The following is an 8,282-nucleotide window of genomic DNA, read 5'->3' on the forward strand; positions in this document are numbered from 1 at the left end:
TCTCTTTGACCTCTGACATTCTAACTAGTAAGTGTCTTGGAGAACGCCTATTTGGGTCTAATCTCTTTGGGGTGTGCTGCACTTCTTGGATCTGTAATTTTAGGTCTTTCATAAGAGTTGGGAAATTTTCAGTGATAATTTCTTCCATTAGGTTTTCTCCTCCTTTTCCCTTCTCTTCTCCTTCTGGGACACCCATAACACGTATATTTGTGAGGTTCATATTGTCCTTGAGTTCCCTGATACCCTGTTCAAATTTTTCCATTCTTTTCCCGATAGTTTCTGTTTGTTTTTGGAATTCAGATGTTCCATCCTCCAAATCACTAATTCTATCTTCTGTCTCTTTAAATCTATCATTGTAGGTATCCATTGTTTTTTCCATCTTTTCTACTTTATCCTTCACTTCCATAAGTTCTGTGATTTGTTTTTTCAGTTTTTGTATTTTTTCTTTTTGTTCAGCCCATGTCTTCTGCAGTCCTCCCTCATTTTATCGATTTCGTTTTTGAAGAGGTTTTCCATTTCTGTTCATATATTCAGCATTAGTTGTCTCAGCTCCTGTATCTCATTTGAACTATTGGTTTGTTCCTTTGACTGGGCCATATTTTCAATTTTCTGAACGTGATCCGTTATCTTCTGCTGGCGTCTGGGCATTTAGTCAGATTTCCCTGGGTGTTGGACCCAACAGGTTGAAAGATTTTTCTGTGAAATCTCTGGGTTCTGTTTTTCTTATCCTGCCCAGTAGGTGGCGATCGTGGCACACGTTTGTTTGCGGGTCCCACCAGTAAAAGGTGTTGTGGGTCCTTTAACTTTGGAAAACTCTCGCCGTGGGGGAGGTTCGCCAGCCGAAGCGGCTTGGAAGTGTGCCAGCCGGCCCGGGGGTCCGAACGCGGGGAGGGTCGCCAGCTGCTGCAGCCCGGGAGAGTGCCCTTCCGAATTTCCTAGTCGGCCCGGGGCGCCAAGCGTGGCGGGAGGGTGCCAGCCGCCGCGGCCCGGGAGAGTGCACCATTCCCAGCCGGACCGGGGTGTCACGTGTTTGGAAGGGACCCCCCCGGTCACCGTTCTTCGCGGCTTGGGGACTTCCCATCCAATTCTCTCAGTTGGTCCGGGGGGCCGCGCGTGGTGGGGGCACCAGCCACCGCAGCTTGAGGGGACCGCCTTCCCAATTCTGCCAGCTGGCCCGGGAAGTAGGAGGGTAGGGACTCCGGCCGCTTGCCGCTCCGCACGGGGAAGCCCGCGCCCCTCGGCGATCTCACCAGCGTGGGTTCTCCCAGCCAGTCAGCCATTCCAGAATGGGGTACACTGTCTTTTTGATCTCTGTCGTGGCTCCTGGAGCTGTTCTGTATCGTTTCTACTCCCCTAGTAGCTGTTCCCTTCCCGTGCCTGATGCGTAAATTTAAGGGTCTGGTAAGAAAGCCCCATCAGACCCTGTGTTCAGGCCCCGAGAGAAGGGAGAAAAGGCTTTGACTGTATTCTTCATATCCTTTATATCATCAGCCAACCCATTGAATTTATTTAGGAGATTTGTATGATGATTTAGCTTGCAAGCTGCCAGAATGCGATTTATTAGAAATGGAATATATATTAGAAATGGAATGGCTTTTAAAAAGTAGCTCTGAAGCTAGAAAGCTTTCTGTATCTTCCAAGCAGATGGCGATCTTGGGCTTCCTCTTACCCTCAGACCCACCTCTCCCTGACTGCAATAATGAGCCGAGCTGGCTGGAGACTGGGCGCCATTCCAGCCAGGTCTTCAGGTCCCAGTGCATGCTATAAGCCACCAACCCTGAGGCTGGGTGTGGGAGGGGTACACATCAGCAGAGATCTGCTTGTGGGCCTGAAGTTTCTTGTGGACCCCAGGCTCCCACTTGGAATGACCTTGAGCTGTGGGATTGGGTATTTCAACTTCCCCTGTCCATAGGCACTCCAGACTTGCCTGATCGCTAGGCCTGGTGCTGTGCGTGGGGCAGTTCAGGGCATGGGTGCCGGGCATAGGGCAGTGCAGTACGTAGGGGTGGAGCATGGAGTGGGGCAGTTGGCGGGGCACGGTTCTGGGGCAAGTGGTGTGCGGCACAGTGGTGTGGGGGCCTGTGGCGTGGAGGCTTGCTTCTTTGTCCCCACCTCCCCATCTGTGACTTCTGAGGGCTTGGGGCCTCCGCGTGGAAAGGGGAGTGGTAGGCTCTGTGTACTAGCTGGATGGTCTCCATGACCAGGGAAAGCCAGTTTGCTGGTTTCCGGCTTCCCCCATGGGTACTCCCAGCTGCATAGCTGATGTGGCTGATTTCCAGCCTAGCTGCAGGGGCAGGTACTTTCCTGGGCATGGCCTCTTGTCCCCAGTGGAAACATGACCGAGCCCACTCACCCCATTCTCTGTAACCCAATTCCTCTGCTTTTTCATCCAACACTCCTCTATATAGTGTAGAACATACTCAGAGGTCACTTGCACCCTGAAACTGCTGTCCAGGTCGTTTTTCTCTCATTTCTCTAGTTGTTCTTTGGAGCAGGGGTGAGCTCACCCTATCTTATTCTGCCATCGTCCTGGACAAATGACACTTTTTAGATGTTTCAAATGCAAGTACTAATTTCAAACGAGTTCTTACAGTGAAGCCTGATACATAGAACAAATTAAACCCTTAGCAATTTTTGTGACTTTAACTCATAATGATAGACCACAAAATTCAGTTATTATAAAAACATTAATAAAGAAGTATTTGGGGCTTTGATCTGTGCCTTGAACTTCAGCCACAAATTTATTTTATTTTATTTTTTTTGGTTTCATGGCTTGAAGAAAATATTAAGCTACACAAACATTTTAAGGAAATATAATCGATAATCATTTTCCTTTTTGTATTTAAGCATTTTCTGTGAAAATTTTGGGGCACTGTTTAATTAATTAGACATTTCCTGAATGTCTTAATCCCAAGGTCTACATATTAGAGCATATGATATCACACTGATAGATGCCAATATTTTAAAATATGGTTAAGGGAACATTCCAATATACTTATGTTTATAATTAGTTTTATGAGTAAAAAAAATAATATTTGAATGAAATGTTGTTGTAATTCCTGACAAATGCCTGAAATAATTCCCTGCGATAGAATTTGAAAACTATCACTATAATATGGAAATGAATGTAACTCACTCTTGGCACCTCAATTTTTCACCTGAAAAAGCCTTTATTAAAATTATTTTAAAGCTGTTTCAAGCAGTTTCTTTTGACTTCCTAGGAAAATTTAAGTGACCACAATTAGCTCAAGAAATGCTGAGAAATCCCGAACATTCAATAACAAGATGTTAAAGCATGGAAGGGCATTTAATAAAATTTTCTCATCAAATTACACAAGGCTTAGACAGTTTAAGATCTAGTTCCATTATTCCTTCAAGGAATAGAGAATGGATATATGTTTGAGAGTGTTCTACCTCATATGAACACATGCAAGGATTTCTAATTTTAAAAATATATAGAACAGATGAATACTTCACACAGGCAAAAATGTGGATATTGAAGCTGAGTATGTATTAGGCCCAAAACAAATTTCAGTTTTTTCAAAGCAAGAAGTGATATAGGCCACAAGCTTTCATATCCCTGTAATAAAACTGTAAAGTCCCAACAAAAGTGTGACAAAAGATGAAAAAGGGCAATATAAGGGCAAAGGAGAGACAAGAAAGAGATGGAAGGAAAGAAGGAAAACAGGAAGGGACAATGGAAAGGCAGAATGGAAGGAGAGAGGAAAAGAGTAGAAGGAAGGGAGGTAGGGAGAGAGGGAGGGAGGGAGAGGGACAGTGAGTGAGAAAGGAAGAAGGGAAAGAAAGGAAGGAAGACAAGGAGGGAAAGAGGAAGGGAAAGTAGAAGGGAGGGAGGGAAAGAATAAAGGACGGAGGCAGATAGAGAGAGAAGGAAGGAAGGAGGAAGGAAGGAAGGAAGGAAGGCCGCCAGGTGGGCAGGCAAGAGAGAGAATGGAAGGAGAGATGGAGGGGGGAGGGAAGATAAGAAAGAAGGAAGGAAGGGAAAGAAGAAATCTTTTATGTGTATTCGTAAACTCCACTTTGAAGGGTGTTAAAGAAATCATGAAAGCTGAAATTATTTGGCAAATTGTGAGAAATTAGCTATCAACCCTGAAGATTATTATCATCAACGTAATAATATTATAATTTTAATTAATATCATAGTATTTGTTGAGAACACAATGAAACTTGCCTGCACGAGTGTTAATCACAATGAAATGAAGAATTATCAAAGATATGATCTTCTGGCTCCTTCCTTTCCTGCCTTTCCTGGCTATAACCTGTCCTGATTCTGACAGTAGCTAGAGTCCCTGCTATGCATTTTTTTTGTTTGTTTTTGGACTAGCCTACCTCCAAAGACCGAGCATGGAAGAGGTCATTCTTGGCCAAGGTCATTCCAGTTGTGGCAGGCCTGGAATTTCTAACTCCCAGATCAGAATTGCACTCATTTGAACATGCATCCTCCGGATTCCTGCAGAACAGCTCCGTACCTTCCACATTATCCCCACAAACAGCCTCCAGCTAGCACTGAGAAGGGAGGGTTTAGGTGCCCCACCTTACCCCAACATGTTGCCCTGTGACACTCCTCTTCTGGGAGGAGCTGGTTGATGGCCTGCTGAGCCTGGAGGGTTATCCACGTGGCAGATGCCTGCACACAGGGTTTGACCAACATGGTGGTGCTCTGGAGGAGGTCCCTAGATTCTCAACATCCCAGACAAGTGGTTCTTCAGACTCCTTCTGGCTAGGCTGCACAGACCTGGGTATGTCTATAATAGGGGTGGGGGAGAGGGTTCAGGGGTTGGATTCAAGATTCTTGACCCTTCGATGGGGACTCAGATACTTCATTTTCTCTTTCTCCCAGAATAAGGGGATGGGGTGGGGTGGGGTGGGTAACAGTAACGGGGTCCCATGCTGGAAAACACCATGATGAGTGCCAATTCCTCTGTACAAACTGGGGTTTAATAGGCTCTCCAGAGCCAATGGTATGAGGGAGGGGCATTGCCATTCTAAGCCCAAGAAGGAAGGTGTGGCCGAGATGGCATTGCTGGGTGACAATCCCTGGCCAAAGATAATGAAGATACACAGAGATAGCTCTCTCGATGCAGTTCTACATGTCTGGTTCTTCCAGAAACACGAAGGCTTTGAAATGTGATACCTAGGAACACCATTTTGATGTGTTTGCTCCCACAGTTGTCTGTATGTTTGCTTCATGGAAGTATGCCCTGGAAAGAAGGCACTTGCCCACCCACATTTAACAAAAACACATTCTGAACAGTGTGCCAGGATCCTGGAGAGCAATTGTGAGGAGGGCGTAAAGCCCCTCCAGAGCTCACACAGGCCAATTTGAGCCCCAGAGATGGCTCTGAAGCTAGTGAAAGATATGTGCATAGGGAGAAGACTTCTGACACCTGTTTTTGTCTTCTGCATACCCTGATTTTTCCTCCAGTTTTTTTTTTTTATATTCAGACCAGTAGGAAAGTTGAGAGTGCCACAATGAACACCAGTATATCCTTTACTATGTTCAAAATTTGTTTCAGTTTTACTCTACTTGATGTTTCCTCTTTCAATCGGCCCCTCCCCCCTTTCATTCTCTCACTGTTTTACTGTTACAATACTATCATCGATCCAATAGAAAATATACAAATTTTCCCAGTAGTGTCCATTAAGGCTTACTTCTAATCAATGATCATGAGATGATTTTGTCTCTAAAGTCTCATTTCAACGGGAATGCTGCCACACTTCCCCAACCTGTTTTTGTCTTTCAAGACGTTGAAAAGTTCAGTCCAAGCAGGCTGGCTCATGATTTATATCTGTTTGCTGGTTTCTTCATTATTAGGCTGAAGCTGAAGAATTGTAACTGAGCACTAACAAATAGAATTATGTTACCGAATCATTATCTAAAGGCTTTCTAACTTTCTGATATGTTGTGACATACCCAGAAGCAATCATCTGTCCCTGTTGTAATTCGTTTAACTGTAACCCAGGTGACTAGTTTTTTGATGATGATGCTATATTTTATAACTGCATAAGCTCTACCCTGTAACTGGGCAGTAATGAAGTAACTCGCAACTGGCCCAGCATGTATCCCCTTGTTTTGTGACTATGAAGTCTGATAATCCTGCACATAGCCTCGAGATGTTTATTCATGAAGTACCAGGAGTCAGCTGAGAACTGACAAAATCAATTCTAACCAGAGTTGGCCCCGTTTAAATGAGCTGAGTTTGTGGTGAATCGGCGCATACTCAGAGATTAGACCACCTCTAACCTCCTCATCTAGACCTGCCTGCCTTTGTTTGAATGATACACAATACTGAAAATTTCTCCAGTTCACGGAGACAGATTTGAAGAACCGTCGTCTTATTTTCATGAGGCTAGACTTTGCTAAATAAACGTTTCCTCTTCTGAAACTCCCGGTGTCACTTAATTGGCTCTGGTGCACATGGGGCAAGGACTCAATATTCAGCGGCAACACAGCAGAGTGGTTTAGATCATACTACCTTGTGTGCGGTATGGTGAGGCCAAATGCAGACCAAGAGAGAGATCTGAAGAGTTTGAGATATTTACTATGCACACGGTTCCCTGGACAGAGGAAAACACCCGACACTGGGCTACATGGGGAAAACACCAGGGTCAGTCACAAGGCAGAGAGAACAGGTGGGGCTGAGCAACTATCTTCATCATGGTTTCTGTGATAAGCGTGGGCTCTGTGGGGCAGGGGCCCACCAATGTGTGAGAGGCTGAAGATATGTGAAAGTGGAGCTCCTGCAACTGAGGTCGGCGTTACCTAGAATTAACAGATATACAGGTGGGGCTTGGCTACCTGGAGATGCCTGTAGATGTGAGAGCTCCGATGTACAGAAGCTATAAAAGGCAGTTAATACAGAAATGTCAGTAAGATTTCTCCAATGAAATGGGATCTTTCCCTCTTCGTAATGAATATGAAATCTGAGAGTGTGTAAATGCCTTCTTTTACCACAATTTTTCACCCAACGGCTTTAGCATCTATTCATGGCCCTTTTCTAAACCAATGATTACAAGGCTGGTTAATAATGATGACATTTCCACGGTGGTCTTTTTCTTCTCCATCTGTTCGCTGGGGTTATCACACACCGCTGTTTAAACATTGGCCCTTCTCAAGAACCACTCAGCTTACAGATGTCTTGTTGATAGTACAAGTACTGTCCCCAAAGCGCTTACCTTGGACCACATGTTTGGATTATACATCATCTCCTAAAATCTCTGCGGCACCCTGCAAGCAGTGGCTATTGTCCCAATTTTACAGCCAGAATAGTGACACTGAATGACTTGCCCAGAGACAGACTTCAAACCGAGACCCATCTGATTTCTGATGCTTGTCTATTAACTATTACACAATGTCTCTCTGCGTGAGAATGCCATTATTTTAATATTAGCCACTGATAATGGGTGTCACATTTTCAGCTGGAAGTGTGGGGCATAATGTGGTTGTTTTAGTTTTTCCACATCCTCACAAAAACCTTACTCTCTGGGTTTTCATCCTAAGTTGTGTGAAGTAGTATCTCATTGTGGATTTCACTTGTGTGTCTCTGAAGAAAAACGGTGTTGATTCAGCATTTTTCATGTTTGTTTAACATTCCTATGTCTGTTTTGTAAAAGGTTCCTTGCATTCCCATGCCTGGGTTTAATTGGGTTCTTTGTATTTTTATTGCTTGAGTTTAAGGCTTCTTTACATATTCTTGACCCTAGTCAGAGATATGATTTGCAAATATTGTCCCCATTATATGGCTTCCCTTTTCACTTTCTTGATAGTGGCCTTCATTTGTTTACGTTTACATCAAATGTTTATTGACTGCCTCCTGGGTTCCACTCACTGTGTCAGGCAGGAAGTGTTCAACAGATACGACAGTGAACATGTCAGGCAAGATTTCTTCCCCCAAGAGCTTATCTCCCATAGTGGGGGAAATGGGCACACAGGGTTAAATATAAGAAATAATTCCCAACTACAATAAGAAATGTACAAGATATCAGCCATTCACCCCCAAATCAGCAATCGAGCCTCCTAACTGAAACAGAAAATCGGTTTTCAAAATTTGCACTGGGAAACCTAGAGAACAAACTGACAAAGTTGCGTGTATCAAGGTTCCTTTTAAAATTCTGCAAAAATATATACGGCCCTAGGGAAAACAATTTGCTGATCAAAAAACACATACATTGACAACACATTATATCCTTTCAGGAGGTTCATGAGCTTCTTGAAGTCACGTGGCTGAAACAGTATGAGTGGTTCTAAGCTTAGACTCCCT

The sequence above is a fragment of the Tamandua tetradactyla genome, chromosome X, assembly GCF_023851605.1.
Source record: "Tamandua tetradactyla isolate mTamTet1 chromosome X, mTamTet1.pri, whole genome shotgun sequence".
In the NCBI taxonomy this organism is placed as follows: domain Eukaryota; kingdom Metazoa; phylum Chordata; class Mammalia; order Pilosa; family Myrmecophagidae; genus Tamandua; species Tamandua tetradactyla.